Below are 13799 nucleotides of genomic sequence, written 5' to 3'. Positions count from 1 at the left end.
GAATTTTTTGTCAAAATCGGTCGAGTAGTTTTTGAGTCTATATTCAACAAACATATAGTATGAAGAATCATTTTATAAATAAACTCTCATATTTGTCTTAAGATATAATTTGTTTATTTAAAGAAATAAACACGATGATTTGGTGCATGCATTTACCTCATCTGCCCGACTAACCAATAATGGTAACCATTTATATATACAAAAAAAATAGAATTTCTACTATTTCTATTATAATTTGTAACAAATGGCTACCATTTATAAACAACATTTTTCCTTCTTGAATCTCAAAATCTTGTGTTAGCAGCTCCTTAATATATGAATTTCGGATAATTGTTTCTTAGTGCACCTTTGCATGATGATACGAAGTTACCATGAATATTTTATGTCTAATATGTATATTTTATAATATTGATACATTTATGTAATAAATAATAATCATGCTCTACATTTTATACTTTGTTAAAGCCGTTTTGAAAAACTATGTTGTATCTGTAGTACCCAAATTAGGTAATGATTGTGATGTATGACTCGTATAGATTAATGTCTACACTCCAACACAGCTATAGTTAAATTGACCTGTAACTTTATAGTATAATGTTTTATGATGTGTATAGTCTAAATCTTCCAAGTCTTGAATTATATTATAATTTATCTGTAAACTTATATTGTATAAAAATGTGTACAGCGATAATAATTTTTAAAATTTGTAAGGCTGTAGCAGGCAGCGCAAATTTGCTGCACTAAATTCCTATATATTTACCTATTACATTAACAGTTTAACACTTGTAATTTGTTTATGGGCCATAGGTAAATAAATATGTACACTTGCAGTCTATAGATACTTGTGTAGTTGTGTAGCAATATGTGGTAGATATTTATATTCAAACTGTACACACAATTGTATATACCTACCGCGGGAGTGTACGTACGTTTGTAGGTAATCTGTCTCCACCTGCGATCAACAATTTCCCATACGCGTAAACGTTTTTTTTTCTTTTTTTTTATCATCGCGGTCTTCTCTTGTCAACCAAACACTGCGAACATAATATCATATTTCCTATACATCGATTGTGTCCAATTTTACAAACGTTATATAGTAGGTACATTCACATCGTTATTTTTGTGATTTTTATGGGCATACTTATACCTATAAATTAATATACCTGTAGCAGTGTATAGCACTTATTTATATGAAATCTATAAATAAATATCTATCAGTATACACGGTATAGATTCAGATATCTGCTCGTTATTATCCCACTGTAGTTGTGATAGTGTTTTTTGAGAAAACTGCACAAAAGACAATAATTACTTATAAAATAACGTCATTTAGCTAAACTAAGTAAAAATAGTAAAATTTCATACGGACTAACTGATTTTAACAAAGATAATATAATATAATTGGCGACTGCCCAGTGCTGCTCAAATTTTTTAAAGTAAAAATCACCAAATTAAAAATTTGATTTTTTTCGCAACATCTTAAAATAATGTTCTTGTGTATATGCAATATGCATAATATATAGCAATATAGGTAATTTTATACATTGATGACCCGATTACCCAAATAATCAGTTGTAGCGACTATCCAACGTTCAAGTGGGTATCGTGAGTCGCGACCTCTCTATTGAGAATCACAAATTTGATTTTTGTAATATATTTCTATTGTATCATGCAACAACGATGAGAGATATAAGTGGAAAAAATATCTCATGTATATTTTTTTAAAATCCAACAACCACGTAACGGTAATCTAGTCAATATAAATTATTGATGTTACAGCATAATAGTGTAGGCGATTGAAGAAAAAACTATACTATGTACACACGAAGGTAATACGGAATTGGTCCCTGAGTCAAATAAAGTGTACGACTTTCGATAGAAATTATTTATAATCATTATACAACTGTTCAAGTTTGTGTTTTTAGACTTTTATAATTTCTGTAAAAATGTTTAAATAGAATATGTATATATCTAATAGATTGCTGAAAAGTAAGAATTTAATGATGAAAATATAAAAAATTGAATTGCTGTAAAATTTGATATTATTATTCTAATATGACTTGCATTGACAAAATACGTTGGTATATGGCTTAATTATTATTTTTTTTTGTATATAAATGGTTGCCATTGACGAGTGACAGATGAGGTGAAAGCATGGCATCAAATCGTCGCGTTTATTGCTTTGAATAAACAAAATATTATATCTATTAAGACAATCAATCTGAGAGTTTATTTATAAAATGATTCTTCTACACTATATGTTTTTTGAATATAGACTCAAAAACTACTTTGACAAAAATATTACTAACTAAGCTTAGGAGATATCAGGAAACTTTAGAGAGTAGTTAGAACTCGAAAATGTACCAATATTAAATATACCAAATAAATTGAGTTAAATTAAAACTGAGATGGACCAATAAAATGCTGGATTGTATATTAATTGTTCATTTTTTCCTGGGTGAAGTCGGTTATACGGCTTTATACAGTCCTAAGTCTGTGTAAAATAGGAAGGTTGAATATATCATATCATAATATATTTTGAAAAGTTAATTTAACATAGTTGTATTATCATTAGAAAAGTTTATCGAAATTAATTAGTATGTTACCTATAGACAGCCCGACAACCAATATCTATAATTGGAAACCACCTAGTTTGTATAGGGTGCCGCAGCTGGTACAAATTGGAGGTTCTTCTCTCTTCACGAGGTGTTGGTGGGTAATGTGGGTGTGACCCATCCTAAGGCGAGTAATGACTGTCCCCTATTTTCTGGTGATATTTTCAGAGAAAAGTCAAGGATAGGAGGTTATTTTAATTTCGTGTATAATTCGGCTGAAAATTTAAGCCATTCGTTTTCCCATAAGCTAAGCGTTTCTTCGTCGATAGTTCATTTGACGTCCTAGTAAGAGAAGGCCGGGAGTGTAATAGAGTTGTTGGATGAGTGGGAAAGTTAGGCCTTGTCAGTCTGTTTGTTTTCTTCGGTGTTTCGGTGGCCAAGGATCTACATATTATACCTATGTGGAAAGCTCTGAAATGGCCGTTTTGTATTTTTCTTTCTAAGTCATTTGTGTTTCCATTGGTTCTGGATACTACACGATAGTGGACAGAGTCACTAAAAATCTAAACATGCCTGGCTTCAACTTTGTATATGTTGTCTTAATAGCCAGCGCTTTCTCAAATTTCATCCTTGATTACTTTAGACATTAGTTATGTTATATTTTATTGCTCTTTTATCGATCACGTGTCAATAAATTGTATTAAAACTAGTTTGAAATATTTTTGATACTCGTCATCGTTGTTCTGAAGATATTATAACTGCCCAACAGTGTAGGTAGGTACTGAACCACAATATGGAGTATTATCATTTACCTACCACAATTGTGTTTTACCACTTATACATTATATTATATTAAGTACAACACAGTGTATTATATACATTTATGTAAACTTGGCCAACCTAAGATACAATTACTGCAAGGTGAATTTTTTTTTAATTTTCGTAGCTGCACGAACGTATTGCTAGCAGGTTTATAAATTATAATATATAATTTATGTGAACGTTGCTGTGGTGTTTGGCGTTATTGTTTTTATATTTTCGTCCATTGTATTATAACAAGAGTATTATAACTCATCCTGCAGTGGGCGTGTTAGTCGCGTGCGTTATTTTTTTTTGAAAAAATATTTTTCAAGTCATTATACCGTATTATTATAATTCATGTACCTACATAATTATTAACCACCCCGTGTATACTGGAGCATATGTTACCAAAAAACATGCAAAAAATAAAAACTAAATAGTTAAATAAATAATATAAAAAACAAAATAGCTAGTATCTGATGGGTGAACACAAAATAATATACGCATACAGATTTAGTTCAGCATAAAAACATTGACACACGCTCGTCATTTTTTCCACCCTTTTAATTCAATCCTTCATCTCGCGGACGCACTAAATGATTGTTCGTGATTTTCCCTTCTCAATCCTCATATATATATGTTTACAGGATAAATAACAATTGGATTTTTAAAACCCGGTAATATACAGGTATAGGTTACATACTAAACTCAAGTATTTAAAAAACAGAGTTAACTCTGTTTTCACAGACTTAGGACTCTATATAAGAAAAAAATTCTATAAGTCTGTATGGTCAAAAAGGTATATATTAAAAGTTAATTTGGAAACATTTGATGAATTTAATAAATGTGTATTATATATTATAATATAGCTAGGGTAGTGATGTAGTGTGGACATTTTTTTTTTATTAATCTCACGGCAACCATGGGGTGATATTTATAATGTTTTGAATTTCATAATAATATGTATATGATAGATAACAATTTACGAGTTATAATAAATGACTACTAAAATACTAGCTGGTAATACGTTAAATGTTAATAGGTTAGGTTAGGTTGTTCAGTAGGTTGTCGACGATGATGAAGTTGATTGAGGAGAAAATTTAGTTGGAGCCCTGATTGTGTGAGTGAATGAGTGAGTGAACCCGGGACTACAGTATTTTCTCTACACTCAGCGTATGTATATGTATGGCAGTTCACATTGGGGTGTCATACCATTTAATGGCATGTAAAACTAATGAACATAAAATTGCTTAAAATGATAAATAAATGTAATGGCTTATATCGACAAAAACATTAAGCGGTAAACTTTTTATATGTTCAAATGTTGATAGTTATATTAAATAGGTATTTGTTTTGTTTGGGTAACATGATGCATTTTTTCTATAATTTTGGTTATTGTTTAAGTTTATATAGTTATTGTACCTATTAATTTATTGTTAAACAGTGAAGATAGGTGATACTATTTCAACCACAAGTTAGAACTAAATAAATTCACAGTTTAAACATTATTAAAATAATTAAATCTACCGTAGGTATAGTAGTTACTCAAATAGTTAAATGAAATATTTATCTTACTTTTCCTAAGTACTTATACTCAATTCAGTTGCGTATCTACGGAGGTGGCCATGGCAAGAGAATCAATACCCCCCCCCTCCCCCCCACAATAGGCTGTATATAATAAGCAAAAGTTTTCGGAGTCCTACTTAAGGCCTCCAACTTTAAAGGCGGGGCTACTGGATAAAATAATACCCCCTCCCCCCAAGACAAAAACCTAAATACGCCACCGACTCAATTAGTATATTCTTCGTTTCCTTTAATCGTGACTCTATTTGTATATTTTTTCGTTTATACTGGGACTCGATTAAAGCATATTTGTTTTCCTCGTTCAGGTTGTCGCAACACTCATTGGGTATTTTTGTTTGTTCTATATTCAAAATCCATACAACGTTATAGGGCACCCAGACAGCAATTTTTTGTTTAATAATATTATTATAAAATTATAATCACGAATAATATTAGTATAACGTTATTATAATACTATTATAATATTATCGTTACAAAATGCTGTCTGGGGCAATCGATAACCATAAAAAGATACCAAGTTTGGGCATAAAAATCAGATAAATACTAAAAATTCTGTTAAGAAGTATATAATCCGTATGTGGCATATTATGTTATTTATGCCTTATTATCTTCTATATAATAGGAATATCCGTTTATCTTCTACTAATTAATATATAATTTAATAATAATTAAAATACGTGAAAAACGTAAAAAACATGTAAAACGTATTACTTCAAATGTGTATAACCGCATCGATAAAATAATGATGTACGTAAGTATAATAATTAAAACATTTTAAGTAAAATTGTATTTCCTTGGTATCAAATTTTCGTTAATTTTATTATTATCATGACGACATGACACGTTTAAGAGAACGTCACACCCGCATTTGTTGTCTCCGTCTTACAAATGTACAACATAGCAAAAACTGTTTTGCGCGGGACAACTTTTATCTTTCTGTGTTTGTAGTAGTGGCTCCAAAATTTCTGAACATATAGGGTGGAAAATTATCTATTTTAGATAACATAAATACAATAAAAGTTATTTACTTCTAAGCATTTTGTTTTTTTTGTTTTTTTTTCATTTGCTTATAAAAAATTATTGGATAGTCCTATTAAAAAAAAACACACTGTTACACACATATAGTTCTTTTTTACGTGTTGTAAAAATTTGACAGTTCTACAAAAAATATGGTGCGAGAAATGTTGTCCCGCGCAAAACAGTTTTTGGTAAGATGGGGACAACACATCCGGGTGTGACATCCTCTTAAGTCTTTTTAATTCTAATTTCTAATCGATGCTCATTACATTTAATATTTCCAACTTATACACTTATATATAACTTACATGACAAAGGTTTATAGTTTACTTAAATAAAAAACCTACAAATATAGGCTATATAGGTAGTGCTCAAACATATTAAGACATCAGAACAAAATAGTTCACAAACGTAATAATATAATTTTGTGCCCAAATGTGTCGCGTTTCGAGACCAAATTCCAAAACATGTTGTATCCACTCCAGTACGGGGGATTCTAATATATAATATTATTATGTTATGCTATGCACGGTGTACGTCTTATATGTTTGCCGGTTTGCGTACTTACGCCGATTAAGGTATACAATAAAATAATATATTATAAAGACGTATACCTACAAGGCGAGGGAATTATATAAATGTTTAATAATATAAGTGTGTTGGTTACATGCCTACATAATATGACACTTGACAAGACTTGTCGTGGTGGCGGGTGGACTGTCCGCCGTACGTGTGAAAAACAGTGTCGTCGGACCGGTGTCGACCAGTTATCACTTCGTTGTTATTTTGGCGCGGAGAACGGAACCACGATATTGTGCTTACATATTATGGCTGTACATTTTAGTATAATATGATATTTTCGTCACGTGTAGGAATATGATAATATAATAATATGCATATTTCGCAGGTAATTTCACCCGTTGAATGTTATCGTCGTCGAAACGATAAACAAGTCAGTCGGCGGCTGCAGGACGCGAGTGTCAAGTAGGTATAATAATAATAATAATAAAAAATAATAATATTATTATATAATAGACGTGTTAGACCACGCCCACGTTCCGATACCCAAGGTCGATAAGTCTGCCGACCCGACACACCACGCACAAAACAATACGATCATTGTACACAACAGCTATGATATATTATTATATTATACGTGTCGGCCGGCGCTTGTTTAAATATTATTATTATTTTTATATTATAAATTATAAATCTGCAGTAGGCACTCATATGCACGCACCTACGTACACCGTATATAATAATAGCGCTCATACGGTGACGACGGGTTAACGGAAAATGCGCAAATGACGTGTGAAAAAACCACCCGAGCGGGAAAACTCGCGGCGGCGTTTAGACGACCATTAACACTATATTTACGACGACGGCAACGACCCTTCGACTTTCAAATACTACGTATATATATATATATTATGCCACCGAGGCCGCGTGCTCATAATAAAATCTTCGTAAGTGTTGTTATACGGCGCGTATGTGATAACGGCATTAACTGACCTCGGCTCACCCCCAACCACACCACAGTCACCACCGGTACATTACCCTTCGCCACACCACGGACATGATATCCATTATTGCAGCATTGCACCATTTGATGAATATATACGTCCACACTATACAGAGTGGGCTGCTCAGAATAGTATTGCCTTTTTTTTCGCGTATTATATATATTATATAGTATTATCATATATTGTACTTGTATAGTTGTACATACATAATATATATATATATATGAAGTGCCAGAAAAATTGGGGTCCGTTTCGCCGTGCAGCGTGGTGTAAGACCTTAAATCGTTGCGTTCACTTACATATTTGCTATATAGGTATATATATATATATATATTGTATATAGTCGTACAGAATAACGTCGACAACCATAAAACACCATAATAAAGAGTTTACCCTCACAGGGGTGATGCGAAAAAATGTCTTGTTAATATATATATAGGTATGCTTCGATATCATTGTCTTCGTTTGTATAGCTATGTTGTGTGAATAATACTGTATATAAATGATGACACGCGTCCTATATAATTATATAAATAATATAATATAACAACGTCATAAACTGAAGTATATTACTATTGTGGTTACTAAAGTATGTACAATATTGTACATAGCATTAAAAAATGTGCATTGCTTTAAATACATTTTTCGAAAGGTCCATAAATCGGATTTTTGTACGTAAGTACCTACTACCTAGTACCAGCCTATTCCTATATTATTATTATATAGAGTGTAGGCACTTCGGCACTCGTATAATAATATATATATATTATAATGTATAATACATGTATGTATTATTACAGATATAAGTACATACAATTTACGATATTGTATATTTGTATGCCTTATGATACTTATTAATTTTTGTACTGAAGTAAACTTAGCACGGCCACTGAAAAACAAAATACAAAATATTATAGGTACTAAGCATAATGTCTATAAAAATATATTTATACATATTTTTTTTTATATTTATATAATATATACTTGGTAAAAGGATTTGACCAAAAACGTTTTTAGCCTACAAATTAGCATATTACAACAATCATATTATATTTTGTATTTATAGAAAAATATCAGAAAAAATAAAAAATTTAGCCATATAATTGCAAACCTTAGCGTCCCCGATTTGCCTCACGTTTTCCTATCACCTGCAATTGTTGATATCATAATTTATTAAAAAATATGATCAATTCGTTATAAGCTTATACCTGAGTACCCGACTCATCAATTTACCTGTACACTCTCCCGTCATATATGTTGTATGTATACGATCCAGGTGGGTTAAAAGTTAGAAGTATTACCCATCTATCCTAACCTAACCTGTATAATATATATATCATTCAAAGAATAAGGGAAACAAAAAAAACGACAGTAGGTATATAAAATGTCACCCGAGAATATTGTCGATCGGACATAGTCGCACAGCGTAAAATATATAGAGTGATACATATACATATATATGCATTATGTATGTTTTATACGTACATGTATGGTACAAATTCGGCACTATAGTATTAGTATAAGCCCTGCAGTATATATATGCGTTTTGTACAATTTATATTATATACGGGGGCTGCACGACGAGCGCATTATTCGAGGCTGCTGCAGGCGCGCACAAAGAGAGACAGATATATAATACATCTATAGTCTCTTCATAAAAGACGGAGGGAATGGTCTAATCTTTTTTGAGAAAAAAAAAGGAAGGTCTTTCGTCGATAAATCCTCGTGAATCTTTTTTTTAGTTCCGCACGTTTGTGGTAGATACATATATATATATAGAAAATAATGTGCAATATATGTGGAAAACGTTGAAAAAACGACCAAAGACTGATGAAAAAAAGCATCGGTAAACGGGCGTGAGTGTAGTATTGGACACGGATTTGATTAAAAAAAACCTATAAGTAAGTTGTTGGACACTTGTTCACACCGCTAGATCAATGAAACAAATACAATGTATTATCTTCCAGTTGCATGTAAATTATTTATTATTTAAAACTCTTACAAACATAATATAATGTCGATTATAACAATATGATATAGAATCCTGTGTCGAAACTACGTATCCCATTACCGTTGCAAATAACGAAAAGTATCAAATAGTCAAACTGTCCTTGTTGTGATATCTTCAATTATTATTTACCGCACCATCCGTGAATGACGGGAATTCAACGTTATGTGCGAATGATATACTGCAACATGCAAACCGCATGTAACTGAATTTGCCGGGCTATTCATATTATAGAAAATTCAAAACTAATCAAATAATATTAAATAACTGATGATTGATGAATATCATTTATTTGTTATTATAGAACATAGATAATTATATTATATTATAATCACTTAATATTATATAGCCATATAGGTAGTATACATATTTGCAAATTCACCAATTTTTCCTAACTCAATTTTGTTAATGCTTGGGTATTATATTTTATATATAATGTTCCAGATTGTATATGCTTATAAGTACTTCTACAGGACTCGTGGCTGTATCATCGTTAAAAAATAAAAACGCATACCGAATACGTTACGTGGGTAACATTGTAACAAGCAGGTCGGTCGTATAATATATCTTTTGCGGCGGTATTCGAGGCTCCAGCGCACACATGTATAGTTATATACTGTATTGTATATTATTATTATACATCGGAGAAAATACCACTGCTCGAGCCCAACCGTCATAAATCAAACGCCGCGCGCGGAACACACGTATACGCAGTGGCGCCGATTATAATATAATAATAATAATTTATTGTACGACGTTTTTTTTCCCTTTCTCGGGTAGCAACGTCGATAACAGTCGAAGCGGACGAAAAGGACGATTAGGTAGGTAGTTTGTTTTTTTGGCCTGCGCGTGAACCGACTACCTACAGAGAGAATATTTATAATATTATATACATTATAGGTGTTATAATCCTGGCGGTGCGAAAAGTTTCGGTTTATTAAACATTTTCACCTCGTCACAAAGTGTAATATATATATATATTATACGCTCGACTGAAAGGAATGGGGAGATTTCAGACAGAGTGAACTATAGGGAGTGAGTTTAGCGTGGGTGTGTGTGTAAGAGAGAGGAAAGAGAGACAGTGAGAGAGAGAGAGAGAGAGAGAGAGAGAAATGGCGAGGGAGGCAGTCGGTCGCAGAAGCAGTTTTTGTGCAATTGTGCTGTACTGTAAAGTTTACTCAGCAGCTTCCACGACAAATATATTATTTATAATATTAGGTATACATTGACCTATAATAATATATAATATATACTATATATATCTATCATGTGTATATTATGACATTAGAATATATATATATTTATTTTATACAATACCTACGATAATCTCGCTGCGAGCTAAAAACTGTTTCTGTGAGCAAATTTGCAACACATGATTTTCAAAAAGTCTTGGTCTTATACGCACAATAATTATTGCGTGCGGACTATACTACAGATACGCGTGTTTCTGAGAATATTGACGAAAATTATTCGAATTACATTAATATTGTATTATACATTTACACTTATATAATTATATAATATAATATCATGGATATGATATAATTAATATGTCAGCTATATATATATTATAATTATATAAACGAGGGAGAATTTACCATTTTGGAACGTGTATAAGCTATAAGGACATAAGGTACGCTAGAAATTTCCACCACAAGTACAATAATACTATTTTAGATTCTAAGAGGAACGATGATTCTGAAATGCACTGGTTTTACGTCCGTTTACCTAAGTAATATTTCTGATTTCAACTTTTATAATATAATATACTGTAGCTGACAGAACATAATAATATACTATAATATATTATACTAAACAACTCAGTTTTAGCTTTAAAATTACTGTTATACTCAGTATTTTCATCCAGCATCGGTACACGGAAATACATATTTTATAATGTACCTACTACCTACATTATAGTATGATTACAGATGGCGAGCTGTATATAGATCATCTGCTCAACGGTCGATCAATATACTTGGTAGCTATATCGTATATGTAAGCACAGTAGGTAAAGGTACTGCTTCAATATCGTTTGTTCGTGGTTTGTGCTTTGTCGGTATGGATTTTTAAAACTGGCTTTGTGAAAAGCATGAAAAAAATCTGAATTACGCGGTCTCCTACTGTATATAATAATATATTATCATATATTACATATATGTACAGGCGCGATAGATTGTGTGCTGGAAATGTATGTGCTGCACACACTACCTATATATAGCTCACACCTACGCGGCGGACGATCGACAAATGCCGACTGTCACGTGCAGCATGCACTTGTATATATATTATATATAAATAAAATAATAATATGCAAATAATTGCGGCGCGACACACGCACAAACACTCACGACAACGCTAATGCGCTATAATACCAATATCGTTACGTATTATATTATTATATTATGTACATGCAATAACACACCGCGGTCGACCTCGCCGATGTCGTCATCATCGGTATAGAATCGATTATTCCGTGGGCGAGTTAAAGTTTTCCAAACAAACTTTTTCACAGCGCCTAAATAATAAATATAATAATCGTATATTATATATATATATATATATATAATAAAAACCCGGACAGATGCCCCCCACTAACAATATAGAGGTAACAACGATCGAAACCTTTCTTCGCCACCGCCTCGTGTGGAATGCGTAATGAGCCGGTAATAATAATATTATTGTAGCCGCCACATTTTTTGTTTACAAGACCCCCCCCCCCCCCAAAAAAAAGGAATATATGTACAAAATCGAGACGAACGCGCGAGGGGTAGTCGGATAGATAGGCATGATTCTAATCGTATGCATTGTTGCTGTCTCAGAAACATCTAATAATGATATCCACAAACGATCCACAAATGATATGCCCATCTCTACTGTAGTCTGTAATGTTAGGTTATAATAATGGGCACACAAACAAATGATAATGATTGTGCTTGACTATAACCGGCTTATCACAGTTTTTAGAGGTACCTAGGTATAATATAGTAACTATACATAATATATTATGTAAAATACTTTGGTATTTTGTCCAAATCATGGGATTGATATAATTAATATTAAATGACGCATCACGCGTACGTAATACTTTTGTATTCTACTAACATTAACATGTCTACTATGTTGTCTTCAAATGGGAAGGGTGGAATTTTATTTAAGAACAATAAATATTTAAATCATTTATTTAATTTATTGAACCTACTGTTTTAAATTGTAATAATTATAATAATACTTACTATTATAACAGAGTACCTATATAGATATTATTACGTATAGTGAAATGTATGATACGTTTGCTTGGTAAGGGGGGAAATCAATAATCAACCTCCCCACAACCACAATTGACTGGTTATTTAACGGTAGCTAACCATACCTACCGATAAGTGTAATGCTCTATAGGTAACAAAAAGGTTTATTATAATTTATAACAACATACCTAATTATTATTATAGTCTACAGATGCAAGTACATTCCACAAAACGTTGTGTATAATATACTATAATATAGTATATTGTATAGTTGCACTTTTTAGTTATTGGTTATTAATAATTTATTATAATTGTATTTTAAGAATACTTTATTGTTATTATATTGTATTATATAGGTCTCAAATTTAGTTGACATCGACGTGTCGTACTATGTATGAAAACATGAACAGTTAATTACCTAATTATATATTTTATATAGATACATTAATTTATCGAAGCCTTTGTAAATGTCTACATTTCAACAGGTCTGTGAGTTGTATTAAGCATTTTTGATTATCGCTCAGTTTTTACTTCCGTTTCAACGCATAAATGTACTGAAACCAATCATTTTTCATTGAACACTCAATAATTAGAGTCATCAGTTTTACGCTCTAATGTAAGGATCAAACGTATTATATTCCAACGTATAGGTACAGGTTTCGTCGACCGTGGCAGTTAATTAACGTTGGAAAAACTACCCGAGCGAATGTATGTATTATAGGGTTTTATAATAAAATAATAATATTCTAATAGCAATTGTCGTATGCACACCTGTGTTCATACACGAAACACGCCCACGGGCCACCACATGGCTGCAACACAATACTTACTATCATCATTTTTTACTTCCAAAAATGTCGGTTTTAAGGTAACTCGAAAACCGGGCAGATGTAATCCGACAGGTGTGTATTTAAAAAACAAAAAAGGAATTATGAAACGCGGTGGCTTTTATTGCACAGACGTGCCTCCCCTCCCAACAACGCCTAATTGACGAATGGAGACAATATAATAATAATGATGAACCTGATGAAAATTAAAAATAATGGAAGATAAGATAGAGGAA

This window comes from Acyrthosiphon pisum, chromosome A2 (assembly GCF_005508785.2).
Source record: "Acyrthosiphon pisum isolate AL4f chromosome A2, pea_aphid_22Mar2018_4r6ur, whole genome shotgun sequence".
Classification (NCBI taxonomy): Eukaryota; Metazoa; Arthropoda; class Insecta; order Hemiptera; family Aphididae; genus Acyrthosiphon; species Acyrthosiphon pisum.
Note: the sequence above shows the minus strand (reverse complement) of the source record.